The sequence below is a fragment of the Bufo bufo genome, chromosome 4, assembly GCF_905171765.1.
Source record: "Bufo bufo chromosome 4, aBufBuf1.1, whole genome shotgun sequence".
Taxonomy (NCBI): Eukaryota; Metazoa; Chordata; class Amphibia; order Anura; family Bufonidae; genus Bufo; species Bufo bufo.
In genome coordinates this window covers 517,359,260-517,372,634 of record NC_053392.1, presented here as the reverse complement: position 1 = coordinate 517,372,634, position 13,375 = coordinate 517,359,260, and positions in this window count along the sequence as shown.

The window sequence follows — 13,375 nt, the reverse complement described above, 5'->3', positions numbered from 1 at the left end:
TAGTCGTTTGCTGCGGTCCACATGCGGTGGGGCTGCTCCCCCAATGTAAAACACGCTACAGTGTTAGGGGTTGAGCCGCTCCTCCAGTATTGCCACTATATTTCTGTGTTTTTGTCTTGTTTCATATGTAGTGTATGTGCCGTTACCTGGCATTCAAACACTCTTTTGCACCTGGTGACCTCCATCACAGGCTCTGATATGGGTGTGGCTTGCAGTCTTGGCTTTGTTCACATTGCACTAGTTGTCCTGCTAGGCGTTTGTGTGGAAGCCTGGCTGCGAGCTGGATTACATCGCCTTCGGACCGTGTTCACATCATAGGTAGTGTAGTGGTAGGACCCTTTGCCATGCTGAGTGACCGTGACGTGGTGCAATGATGGGCTCCGATATTTTCCTGACAGGAATATATTGGCGAAAGTCTCAGCTTTTAACCACCTCCGGACCGCTGTACGCACAGACGCGTCCTGGAGGTGGTTGTTTCATTCCGAGTGGACGCGCCGGCGCGTCTTCTCGCGAGACGCGAGATTTCGGTCACAGCCGGCCCGCGCATGCGCATCGCGGGCCGGCAAAAGTTCGAGGAGAGTTGCATCAGCAACCTGCCAGCCAATGATCGTCGCTGGCAGGTTGCTGATTTTTAAAAAATCGAATCACAAACCAGATAACAGATCATATTAGTAAATATGATCTGTTATATGGCTTCTCTGCTCCTGTGCTGGTCCTTTTCGTCGGTTGGATCCAGCACAGGAGCAGACTTCACAGTGAGTACACCAAACAGCACACCTTAGCCCCAGATCACCCCCTTGCACCCCAATTAACCCTTTGATCACCCCTTTGATCGCCCCTGTCAATCACTAGTGAAAGGAAAAAAAGTGATCAGTGTAAACTGTCACTTTTTTTTTTTCACTGGTATTGGCTGTTAGGTTTTAGGGATAGTTTAGGCCCCTTGGTTAGGTAGTTAGCGTCAGTTAGCGCCCACCCCACCACACCGCAGTCACTTTTATTCGCTGATTAGCGTATCGCTAATCAGCATTTGTACTTTTATAGTATCTGTAAGTGATCAAAACTGATCACGGTCAGATCTATAATAGTATTAGTGTCACTTTAGTTCGCCCTCCACCCAAAACGCAGTGTTTGCCCGATCAGGCCTGATCGGTCGCCCACACGTGCGTTCATCCACGCCCGCCCCACCGCAGTGACAAAAAATTATTATTTTTTGATCACTGCACATTCACTTTACACGCACTGCGGCGATAAAAAAATCAGTTTTGATATTTTTTATCAACCGCAGCGGCCTCCGGTACTTCGCTAGCCTCCCCTTAATAAGACAGGTTTGCTTTTTTTCTTGGGTAGTCTCAGGGAATACCCCTAAATTTAGTAGTCCAAAATGTCAAACAGGGGGTATTCTTCTGAAGAGGCCTACAGGATTCTGACCCAGTCGGATGAGGAGTGGGAACCCTCATCTGACGAATCTAGCGGGTCAGAATATGAACCTGTAGAAAGCAGTGGCTCTCTGACCCAAAGTTCGGACGAGGAGGTTGAGGTCCCTGGCAGCACCAGGCGTACCCGGCCCCGTGTCGCTAGACCACAGGTTACGCAGGATCCGCTTCAAGAGCAGCAGAGTGGGGCTGTCGCTGCCGGATCACGTGGTGAGGCATACACCAGCAGCGCAGCCCTTCCTGGACCTAGTACCAGCACTGCCGTACAACCTGGTGAAGTAGCGAGCACCAGAAGGGCAGTTGAAGCTGGTACGGTGGCACGTGCAGTAGTTACCCCGTCGCAGCCACCGCGCAGACAGGCCCGTAGACCCCCTAGAGTCCCTGAGGTGCTGGCAAACCCTGATTGGCAGTCACCAACTTCAGCCGCACCTGTAGTTCCCCCTTTCACCGCCCAGTCTGGAGTTCGGGTTGAGACGGCTCAAATCGCTTCGGCCCTGGGATTTTTTGAGCTGTTCTTGACTGCGGAGCTCTTGGACTTAGTCGTGGCAGAGACCAACCAATATGCCACACAATTTATAACCGCAAACCCGGAAAGCTATTATGCCCAGCCTTTCCGGTGGAAACCAGTCCAAGTTTCCGAACTTAAAATTTTTCTGGGCCTTCTCCTCAACATGGGCCTGACAAAAAAGCATGAATTGCGGTCATATTGGTCCACGAACCCAATTCATCACATGCCCATGTTCTCTGCTGCTATGTCCAGGACACGATTTGAGACCATCCTGCGTTTTCTGCATTTTAGCGACAACACCACCTCCCGTCCCAGAGGCCACCCAGCTTTTGACCGGCTCCACAAAATTCGGCCCCTCATAGACCATTTCAACCAGAAATTTGCAGATTTGTATACCCCTGAGCAAAACATCTGCGTAGACGAGTCCCTAATACATTTTACCGGGCGCCTTGGCTTCAAACAATACATCCCAAGCAAGCGTGCCCGGTATGGGGTCAAATTGTATAAGCTCTGTGAAAGGGCCACAGGCTATACCCACAAATTTCGGATCTATGAGGGAAAAGATCAGACCCTGGAGCCGGTCGGTTGCCCTGACTACCTGGGGAGCAGTGGGAAGACAGTCTGGGACTTGGTGTCACCCTTATTCGGCAAGGGGTACCATCTTTATGTGGACAATTTTTACACAAGTGTGGCCCTCTTTAGGCATTTGTTTCTAGAACGGATTTGCGCCTGTGGCACCGCGCGAACTAGTCGCGTGGGCTTCCCCCAACGGCTTGTAACCACCCGTCTTGCAAGGGGGGAGAGGGCTGCCTTGTGTAACGAAGAACTGCTCGCGGTGAAATGGAGAGACAAGCGTGACGTTTACATGCTCTCCTCCATTCACGCAGACACGACAATCCAAATTGAAAGGGCAACCCGTGTCATTGAAAAGCCCCTCTCAGTCCACGACTATAATGCGCTCATGGGAGGGGTGGACTTCAATGACCAGATGTTGGCTCCCTATTTAGTTTCCCGCAGAACCAGACGCTGGTATAAGAAGGTGTCTGTATATTTAATTCAATTGGCGCTGTACAATAGTTTTGTTCTCTACAGTAAGGCTGGGAGAACAGGATCCTTCCTCAAATTCCAGGAAGAGATCATCGCGAACCTCCTTTACCCAGGAGGTTCCGTGGCCCCATCCACCAGTGTAGTTAGCCGTCTACACGAGCGACATTTCCCCAGTGTCGTTGCTGGTACCTCAACCCAACCGCCACCCCGAAAAAAATGTCGTGTCTGTAGCAGGAGTGGAATAAGGCGTGACACCCGCTATTTCTGTCCTGACTGCCCTGACCACCCTGCCCTATGCTTAGGTGAGTGTTTCCGGAAGTACCACACACAGGTACACCTAGCATAGGGATTGCATCTCACAGGACAGGCACACAGGGCTATTAGGGCCCTTTTACTCACAGCTGCTGCAAACCTCTCCTTTCACCTGGGATAAAGTGCATAACGTACTTCGCCACATCTTTGGGCGATTTGCGCTTTGCACATTGTCCCATGGGGAAGGAGAGGTTTGTTCTATAAAGGTAAAAAAAAATAAACAAAAAAAAAATTACCGGTAAGTAAAAAAGTTACAAAAGTTAAAAAAAGTTAATATGTTCTGTTCTAAAGTTAATAAAGTTATTGCTTTGCGGCCTGGTTTTTTCTTTTTTGTTTTGTTTTTTTTTACCTTTCAGGTGGACCAACCGATCGACCAGCTGCAGCACTGATGTGCATTCGGACAGAAGCATTGTGCTGCTGTCAGATTACACGCAAGTCGGTGTATGCGGCGCTGCAAGACGAGATTTCTCCTCTGCAGTAAAAGATACGTTTGCCGAGGCATATGAGCTGAGGAGGTGGCGGTTTTCATATACTTTGGCAAACACTTTGTACATATAAAAAAAAAAATCCCGGCAATGATTTATTCATCCACATCGATTGATGTGAATGGAGAAATCGGGTTTGCCAGGGCATACGAGCTAAGTGGGCATGGATGTTGGGCGGAGCTCCTATGTCCTGGCAGACGCCTTTCCCCTCCTTTTTCTTTTTTTGGCAGAGATTTTTTCATCCACATTGATTGATGCGAATGAAGAAATCTGTGCCGTTCATTTTTTTCTTTCAGCCCAGAGGCTGAACGGAAAAAAAAAATCTCATTACCCGTATGCTCAATATAAGGAGAATAGCAGAAACTCCTAATGCTGGGCATACATGTAATGATTGCGGAGACCCTCAAATGCCAGGGCAGTACAAACACCCCACAAATAACACCATTTTGGAAAGAAGACACCCCAAGGTATTCGCTGAGGGGCATATTGAGTCCATGAAAGATTGAAATTTTTGTCCCAAGTTAGCGGAAAGGGAGACTTTGTGAGAAAAAAAATAAAAAAATCAATTTCCGCTAACTTGTGCCAAAATTTTTTTTTTTCTATGAACTCGCCATGCCCCTCATTGAATACCTTGGGGTGTCTTCTTTCCAAAATGGGGTCACATGTGGGGTATTTATACTGCCCTGGCATTTTAGGGGCCCCAAAGCGTGAGAAGAAGTCTGGTATCCAAATGTCTAAAAATGCCCTCCTAAAAGGAATTTGGGCCCCTTTGCCCACCTAGGCTGCAAAAAAGTGTCACACATGTGGTATCTCCGTATTCAGTAGAAGTTGGTGAATGTGTTTTGGGGTGTCATTTTACATATACCCATGCTGGGTGAGATAAATATCTTGGTCAAATGCCAACTTTGTATAAAAAAATGGGAAAAGTTGTCTTTTGCCAAGATATTTCTCTCACCCAGCATGGGTATATGTAAAATGACACCACAAAACACATTCCCCAACTTCTCCCGAGTACGGCGATACCAGATGTGTGACACTTTTTTGCAGCCTAGGTGGGCAAAGGGGCCCACATTCCAAAGAGCACCTTTCGGATTTCACAGGTCATTTACCTACTTACCACACATTAGGGCCCCTGGAAAATGCCAGGGCAGTATAACTACCCCACAAGTGACCCTATTTTGGAAAGAAGACACCCCAAGGTATTCCGTGAGGGGCATGGCGAGTTCCTAGAATTTTTTATTTTTTGTCACAAGTTAGTGGAAAATTATGATTTTTTTTTTTTTTTTTTTTTACATACAAAGTCTCATATTCCACTAACTTGTGACAAAAAATAAAAACTTCCATGAACTCACTATGCCCATCAGCGAATACCTTGGGATGTCTTCTTTCCAAAATGGGGTCACTTGTGGGGTAGTTATACTGCCCTGGCATTCTAGGGGCCCAAATGTGTGGTAAGGAGTTTGAAATCAAATTCTGTAAGAAATGACGAGTGAAATCCGAAAGGTGCTCTTTGGAATATGGGCCCCTTTGCCCACCTAGGCTGCAAAAAAGTGTCACACATCTGGTATCTCCGTACTCAGTAGAAGTTGGGGAATGTGTTTTGGGGTGTCATTTTACATATACCCATGCTGGGTGAGAGAAATATCTTGGCAAAAGACAACTTTTCCCATTTTTTTATACAAAGTTGGCATTTGACCAAGATATTTATCTCACCCAGCATGGGTATATGTAAAAAGACACCCCAAAACACATTCCCCAACTTCTACTGAATAAGGAGATACCAGATGTGTGACACTTTTTTGCAGCCTAGGTGGGCAAAGGGGCCCATATTCCAAAGAGCACCTTTCGGATTTCACTCGTCATTTTTTACAGAATTTGATTTCAAACTCCTTACCACACATTTGGGCCCCTAGAATGCCAGGGCAGTATAACTACCCCACAAGTGACCCCATTTTGGAAAGAAGACACCCCAAGGTATTTCGTGAGGGGCATGGCGAGTTCCTAGAATTTTTTATTTTTTGTCACAAGTTAGTGGAAAATGATGATTTTTTTTTTTTTTTTTTTTTTTCATACAAAGTCTCATATTCCACTAACTTGTGACAAAAAATAAAAACTTCCATGAACTCGCCATGCCCATCAGTGAATACCTTGGGGTCTCTTCTTTCCAAAATGGGGTCACTTGTGGGGTAGTTATACTGCCCTGGCATTCTAGGGGCCCAAATGTGTGGTAAGGAGTTTGAAATCAAATTCTGTAAAAAATGACGAGTGAAATCCGAAAGGTGCTCTTTGGAATATGGGCCCCTTTGCCCACCTAGGCTGCAAAAAAGTGTCACACATCTGGTATCTCCGTACTCAGTAGAAGTTGGGGAATGTGTTTTGGGGTGTCATTTTACATATACCCATGCTGGGTGAGAGAAATATCTTGGCAAAAGACAACTTTTCCCATTTTTTTATACAAAGTTGGCATTTGACCAAGATATTTATCTCACCCAGCATGGGTATATGTAAAAAGACACCCCAAAACACATTCCCCAACTTCTACTGAATAAGGAGATACCAGATGTGTGACACTTTTTTGCAGCCTAGGTGGGCAAAGGGGCCCATATTCCAAAGAGCACCTTTCGGATTTCACTCGTCATTTTTTACAGAATTTGATTTCAAACTCCTTACCACACATTTGGGCCCCTAGAATGCCAGGGCAGTATAACTACCCCACAAGTGACCCCATTTTGGAAAGAAGACACCCCAAGGTATTTCGTGAGGGGCATGGCGAGTTCCTAGAATTTTTTATTTTTTGTCACAAGTTAGTGGAAAATGATGATTTTTTTTTTTTTTTTTTTTTTTCATACAAAGTCTCATATTCCACTAACTTGTGACAAAAAATAAAAACTTCCATGAACTCGCCATGCCCATCAGTGAATACCTTGGGGTGTCTTCTTTCCAAAATGGGGTCACTTGTGGGGTAGTTATACTGCCCTGGCATTCTAGGGGCCCAAATGTGTGGTAAGGAGTTTGAAATCAAATTCTGTAAAAAATGACGAGTGAAATCCGAAAGGTGCTCTTTGGAATATGGGCCCCTTTGCCCACCTAGGCTGCAAAAAAGTGTCACACATCTGGTATCTCCGTACTCAGTAGAAGTTGGGGAATGTGTTTTGGGGTGTCATTTTACATATACCCATGCTGGGTGAGAGAAATATCTTGGCAAAAGACAACTTTTCCCATTTTTTTATACAAAGTTGGCATTTGACCAAGATATTTCTCTCACCCAGCATGGGTATATGTAAAATGACACCCCAAAACACATTCCCCAACTTCTACTGAATACGGAGATACCAGATGTGTGACACTTTTTTGCAGCCTAGGTGGGCAAAGGGGCCCATATTCCAAAGAGCACCTTTCGGATTTCACTCGTCATTTTTTACAGAATTTGATTTCAAACTCCTTACCACACATTTGGGCCCCTAGAATACCAGGGCAGTAGAACTACCCCACAAGTGACCCCATTTTGGAAAGAAGAGACCCCAAGGTATTCGCTGATGGGCATAGTGAGTTCATAGAACTTTTTATTTTTTGTCACAAGTTAGTGGAATATGAGACTTTGTAATAAAAAAAAAAAAAAAAAAAAAAATCATCATTTTCCGCTAACTTGTGACAAAAAATAAAAAGTTCTATGAACTCACTATGCCCATCAGTGAATACCTTAGGGTGTGTACTTTCCGAAATGGGGTCATTTGTGGGGTGTTTGTACTGTCTGGCCATTGTAGAACCTCAGGAAACATGACAGGTGCTCAGAAAGTCAGAGCTGCTTCAAAAAGCGGAAATTCACATTTTTGTACCATAGTTTGTAAACGCTATAACTTTTACCCAAACCATTTTTTTTTTACCCAAACATTTTTTTTTTATCAAAGACATGTAGGACAATAAATTTAGAGCAAAATTTATATATGGATCTTGTTTTTTTTTGCAAAATTTTACAACTGAAAGTGAAAAATGTCATTTTTTTGCAAAAAAATCGTTAAATTTCGATTAATAACAAAAAAAGTAAAAATGTCAGCAGCAATGAAATACCACCAAATGAAAGCTCTATTAGTGAGAAGAAAAGGAGGCAAAATTCATTTGGGTGGTAAGTTGCATGACCGAGCAATAAATGGTGAAAGTAGTGTAGGTCAGAAGTGTAAAAAGTGGCCTGGTCTTTCAGGGTGTTTAAGCACTGGGGGCTGAGGTGGTTAATATCTGCATTTATGACTAGCCAGTATAGTCAGTGGCATATCCGTTTGGTGCATTTTTTCTGTGATTTATACAACTCTTTGAATCCACCTAGCTTCATCTGGGGGGTCTGTAGATAACCATGTGCTAGCTACTAGGATTCTAGCTGCAGCTAATAGAATAAGTAGTAAGGACCTAACTTTCCTGCTAATCTTATCCAGCCCTAGACTAAGGAGGATCATTTCTGGGGAACATTTAAGAGAGGAACCACAGACTTTATTACATATGTTTACTATGGAATACCACCATTTCTGAATAATTGAGCATTCCCACCATATATGATAAAAAGTGCCTTTAGAGGTATTGCATCTCCAGCAAATATTAGAAACGTTAATAAAGTATTGTGCAATGTTATCTGGTGTTTTATACCACCGCATCATGATTTTATACCCATTTTCTTGGATTCGGATGCATCTTGAAATTTTATGCGTAATAGTAAACATCACTTTAATCTCAGTAGGAGTCAGTGAACGGCCTAGATCTTTCTCCCAGACTCCTACTATTGCTGGTTTGACAACAGTTACAGGGGACTTTAACTTTTTATATAAGGATGAGATTAGTTTCTGAGGCGCTTGTTTAGACCCAATTAAATCGTCGAACCAAGGGGTTGTAGGTGGCATCTGAGGGAGATTCTTAATAGAAGACATTACAGATACAATACCTTTATATAAAATATTGAGCGACAAAGACTTTTAGGTTTTTAAACAGAGAAGGAAGAGGGGGAATATTTCCATACTCCTTAATAATTTCAGAAATGAGTAAGTTAGAGTGCCTGATCATGGGGCTACATGACTCTTTAAGATCTAAAGGCGCTAAGTCAATAACATCTTTTAGAGTCAGGAGTGGTGATGGAGTAGTAAGTACTTTGTTATGAGAGGAGAGCCAGTCCCATACTTCAAAAGAGCATCTTATCATAGGATTTTGAATTTGGTGAGATGGCGGGAAAGGTTTTCCAGTAAGCAAAATAGCCCTGGGAGAGGAGGGAAGAAAATTGCTTTCCATATTGACCCAAAATTTATGGGGGGGAGCTCTAATCCAATCTACTACTCTGGCTAGATGTATGGCCCTCATATACATTTCAGGATCTGGGAGATTAATACCTCCTAGATGCTTAGGTTTGGTAAGAGTGTCAAATGAAATTCTTGGCCTACGACCCTTCCATATAAATTTACGGACCGCTTTGTTAAATCCATTAAAGAAGGATTTCGGAATTTTGATAGGCAAAGCCTGCATGAGATAGGTTAATTTGGGTAGAATCAAGGCAGATACTATGTTCTTCCTGCCAAACCATGACAGGTAAGGGAGGTTCAATGAGTCCATCTGAGCAACAACCGAATGTAGAAGTGGAGTATAGTTCAGTTTATATAAGTCTTTAATGTTAGGAGAGATTTTCACACCTAAATAAGTTATCAGTTGTGTGGACCAGTCAAAGGGAGAGTGAAGCTTAAGAGCCCTAATTGATGAAGGAGGTAATCCACTATGTATAAGTTGTGATTTGGCGGGGTTTACTTTAAAGTTGGAAAGTGAACCAAATAGATCTAATATGGATAAAATAGAAGGAAGGGACTTTTTAGGGTTAGTTGTGCAGATTAATAAATCATCAGCGAAAGCGGCTAACTTAATTTCTTGTTCGCCAACTCTGAGTCCCATAATATCTGTTTGTTGTCTCAGGGCTTGTAGGAGCGTCTCCATGACTAAGACGAAAATAAGCGGGGAAAGAGGGCAGCCTTGCCTTGTGCCATTGCGTATGCGGAAACAAGGTGATAAGGTGTCATTAACTAGCACTGATGCTGAGGAGGAGTGGTACATAGCCTTGATTGCGTCCGCGAATTGGTCAGGGATATTAAATTTGGCTAGCGTAAGGCTAATATACAACCAATCTATCCTATCAAACGCCTTCTCAGCATCAGTACCCAGAAGAACTATTGGTATTTTATTAAGAGAGGCGAAGTATAATGCATTTAAAATCTTCATAACATTATCCTTACCCTCTCTACCCTTAACAAATCCAACCTGGTCTGGATGTATTAGAGAAGGGAGAAGTTTTTGTAATCTAGTAGCCAGCATTTTATCCAATAATTTAAGGTCAGTGTTAAGCAAAGATATAGGACGATAGTTTGAGCATAGTGAATGATCTTTGCCTGGTTTGGGAATGATTGTGATTGTAGCTCTGGACATATCGGGTGATACAGGAGAATTTTGTAAAGCGTTATTACAAATTGGAAGGAAGTAAGGAAATAAAATGTCAGAGTAAGCTCTATAATAAGTCAAAGGTAACCCATTTGGGCCTGGGCTTTTCCGAATTGGAGAAGACTTTAGAGCCTCTTGAATATCTGATATTGTAAATGGGGCAGCCAGTTGGTCATGCTGGCTATCTGAAAGAGTTGGAAGTTGAAGTGAGCTAAGGAAGGCGGAGATATTTTGTGTCCTATCCAAACCAGGGTTTGGAAGGTGAGATGGGGGAAGGTTGTATAGGGACTCATAGTATTGCTTAAACTGTTCTGCGATTTCTTCTGTTTTGAGCAACAAAGAGCCTGATGGAGAGGCTATTTTATGCACAAAACTAGTAATTTTTCTACGTTTAATTCCTTGCATTTGGAATTTTGTTGCTTTGTCGCCGTGGGCAAATATTTTTTGTTGCGAACTAAGGAAGAACTTTGCAGAACGTTCATTTAGTAAATTCTTCAGCTCAGTTTTGAGCGAAAGTAATTCGGATAAGTGGAGTTGTAACAGGGAAATTTTGTAAGTCTTCTCAAGAGTATTAATCTGGAGTAGAAGGGAATTTATTTTTTTGTCAGACTCTTTTTCCAGATAGGAGCATAGACTTATCAAATGACCTCTTATGTAGGCTTTGTGGGCATCCCATAGGGTGTTTGGGGAAGTGTCAGAATTATGGTTTATTTGGAAGTATTCTTTTAAAAGGGCCAGTATTCTTTTTTTATGGATGGTATTATCTAAGATGGACTCATTGAACCTCCAGCCAAACTTCTTACCCGTTCCCTGTGGAGGAGAGATGGAGCAGAGGATAGGTGAATGATCAGACAACGTCATTGGTCCTATTTTCGCTGAGGTGCATAGTTGTAGATGTTCTTTGGAGATCAATATATAATCGATTCTGCTATATGAGTTGTTGGCTGCAGAGAAAAAAGAATAATCAATACTGTTAGGATTGAGGCTTCTCCACACATCAATTAGACCCAGATTGAACATTCTAGCCAGAGTAGCTCTGATTGCCTTCGAGGGAAGAGTTGATTTTTTTGAAGACGTATCTATAAGGGGGTTTAAAGGCATATTTAGGTCGCCTGCTAGTATTAAAATACCCTCACTCTGTTCTTCGACTAGGGATAGAAGATTGGCGATCCATCTAGTTTGGCCAGCATTAGGGGCATAAGCATTGACAAAAGTATATAGGGTTTGTCCAATTTTCCCTTTTAATAAAATTTAACGACCTTCAGGGTCTTGGGTATGACTTAAATAGGTGAATGGAGTATTCCGCCTAAAACCAATGCTGACCCCCCTAGATGCCGCACCATCTGCACCGCAGTGGTACCAAGTGGGGTACTTAGAAAACGAAAGATCTGGGAAGTTGTCTTGCTTAAAGTGAGTTTCTTGTAGGAAAATCACTGTACTTTTTTCTTTCCAAAGGAGAGAAAAAATCTGGCTGCGTTTAGAAGGGGATCTCAGCCCTTTCACGTTATAAGAGACTACTACTAGGTCAGACATAACTTGACTAAAGTGAGATAAGTAGCATAGCAATGTGTATTGAGCATAAGAGTTTTTGAAAACCAAGAGTTATACCATAATAACGTAATAAACATAACTTGAGACCACAATGAGTGGAATACCAACAACATGGATAGTCGCTCGTACAGCAACTATTAAAATGGAAAGGGGGAAAGTGAAACAAGTTCACAGGTAACCTGCATCGTGGAGGGAACAGGTTTACATATTAAAATATAATATTGTAAGAGACATGCTATTAGACCAAGGTATAAGAGTGAAGGTGGCAGTATAGCAAAAATGAAATAGAAAAAATATTTAAGGGCACATTAGGAAAGGGTGAAGGGTGAAAGACTGACATGACATTGGGAGGATATAGGATAAGAGCAGAAGAAAAGTATAATAAGATAAGATGGCATAAAACAATTAAGGAAACATATAAGAGAAATTCAAATATGTCTATAACTATAGTTCACCCGGATGTTAGGGTGAAGCAACAGTCAAGACAGAGAATTCTATCATATTAAATAATATATTAAAGGAGAAAAGACAACAGGATTCAGGAAATATCTTGGGTGAAGTGGGTCTTCTTTGGCGTTGAAACCTCTTTGGACTTCTTAGATCTCGATTTTTTCGGCGTTGCTATGTTCTCCCAAGGCTGAGGGACAGGTAAGGCAGGTAAATCTGTGATGTCTTGAACTTTGTCCCAGTCTGGGATGTTCAGAGGGGGAGAGTCCAGAACTGTGTAGGCTTCTGCTAGATCCGAGAAGGAGGATATCATGATCCTTTTTCCAGCAACTATAAAAGACAGTCCAAATGGAAAAGCCCATCTGTATAGGATCTTCTTCTCTTTAAGTAGTGCAGTGAGAGGCCTTAAAAACTGCCTCTTTTGTAGAGTAGATGGAGATAAGTCCTGGTATATTTGTATCTGTGCCTCCTCCAGGAGGATCGATGATGCAATTCTAGCAGCTTTTAATATTGCTTCCTTATCTTGGTAATTTAAGAATCAACAGATAACGTCTCTAGGAGGATCATTTTCTTTTGGACGAGGGTGTAAAGCTCTGTGCGCCCTTTCAATTACCAGCATGGCTGGATCAAATTCTCCCAGTAAGGAAGTAACAATCTTTGTAATGGCGTTCGGTATTTCTGAGGCAGACACCGTCTCCGGGATCCCTCTAAACCGGAGATTATTACGTCTTCCTCTGTTCTCCTGATCTTCCAGGGAGGCATATAACTGATTTATGTGCCGCTGACAGGCAGACAGTGAATGGGTGACTGCAGCACTGTGATCTAACGCCGCAGCTTGCGTAGTCTCAAGTGTATCTACTCTGTGGCCTATCTGTTGTATGTCTTGAGCCACTTCTTGTAATTTGGAGATAATCGGGTGCATTGCCTCCTCTAAGGCTTGTTTAATAAAGCGGCGTGAAACCGGGAGGTTGCGGGACTCACCCTCTTCTCCTGTGTCTTCCTCTCCTTCAGAAAGGCTTGAGGTGCGGCCTCGTGAAGCGCCGCCGGGTGCCGCGGCCATTTTGGTTTCTTTGGCCGGGCCGGCTGCAGGCTGCTTTTTAAGATATTTTGTCATGTCCGAGACTGCAGATGGTGCT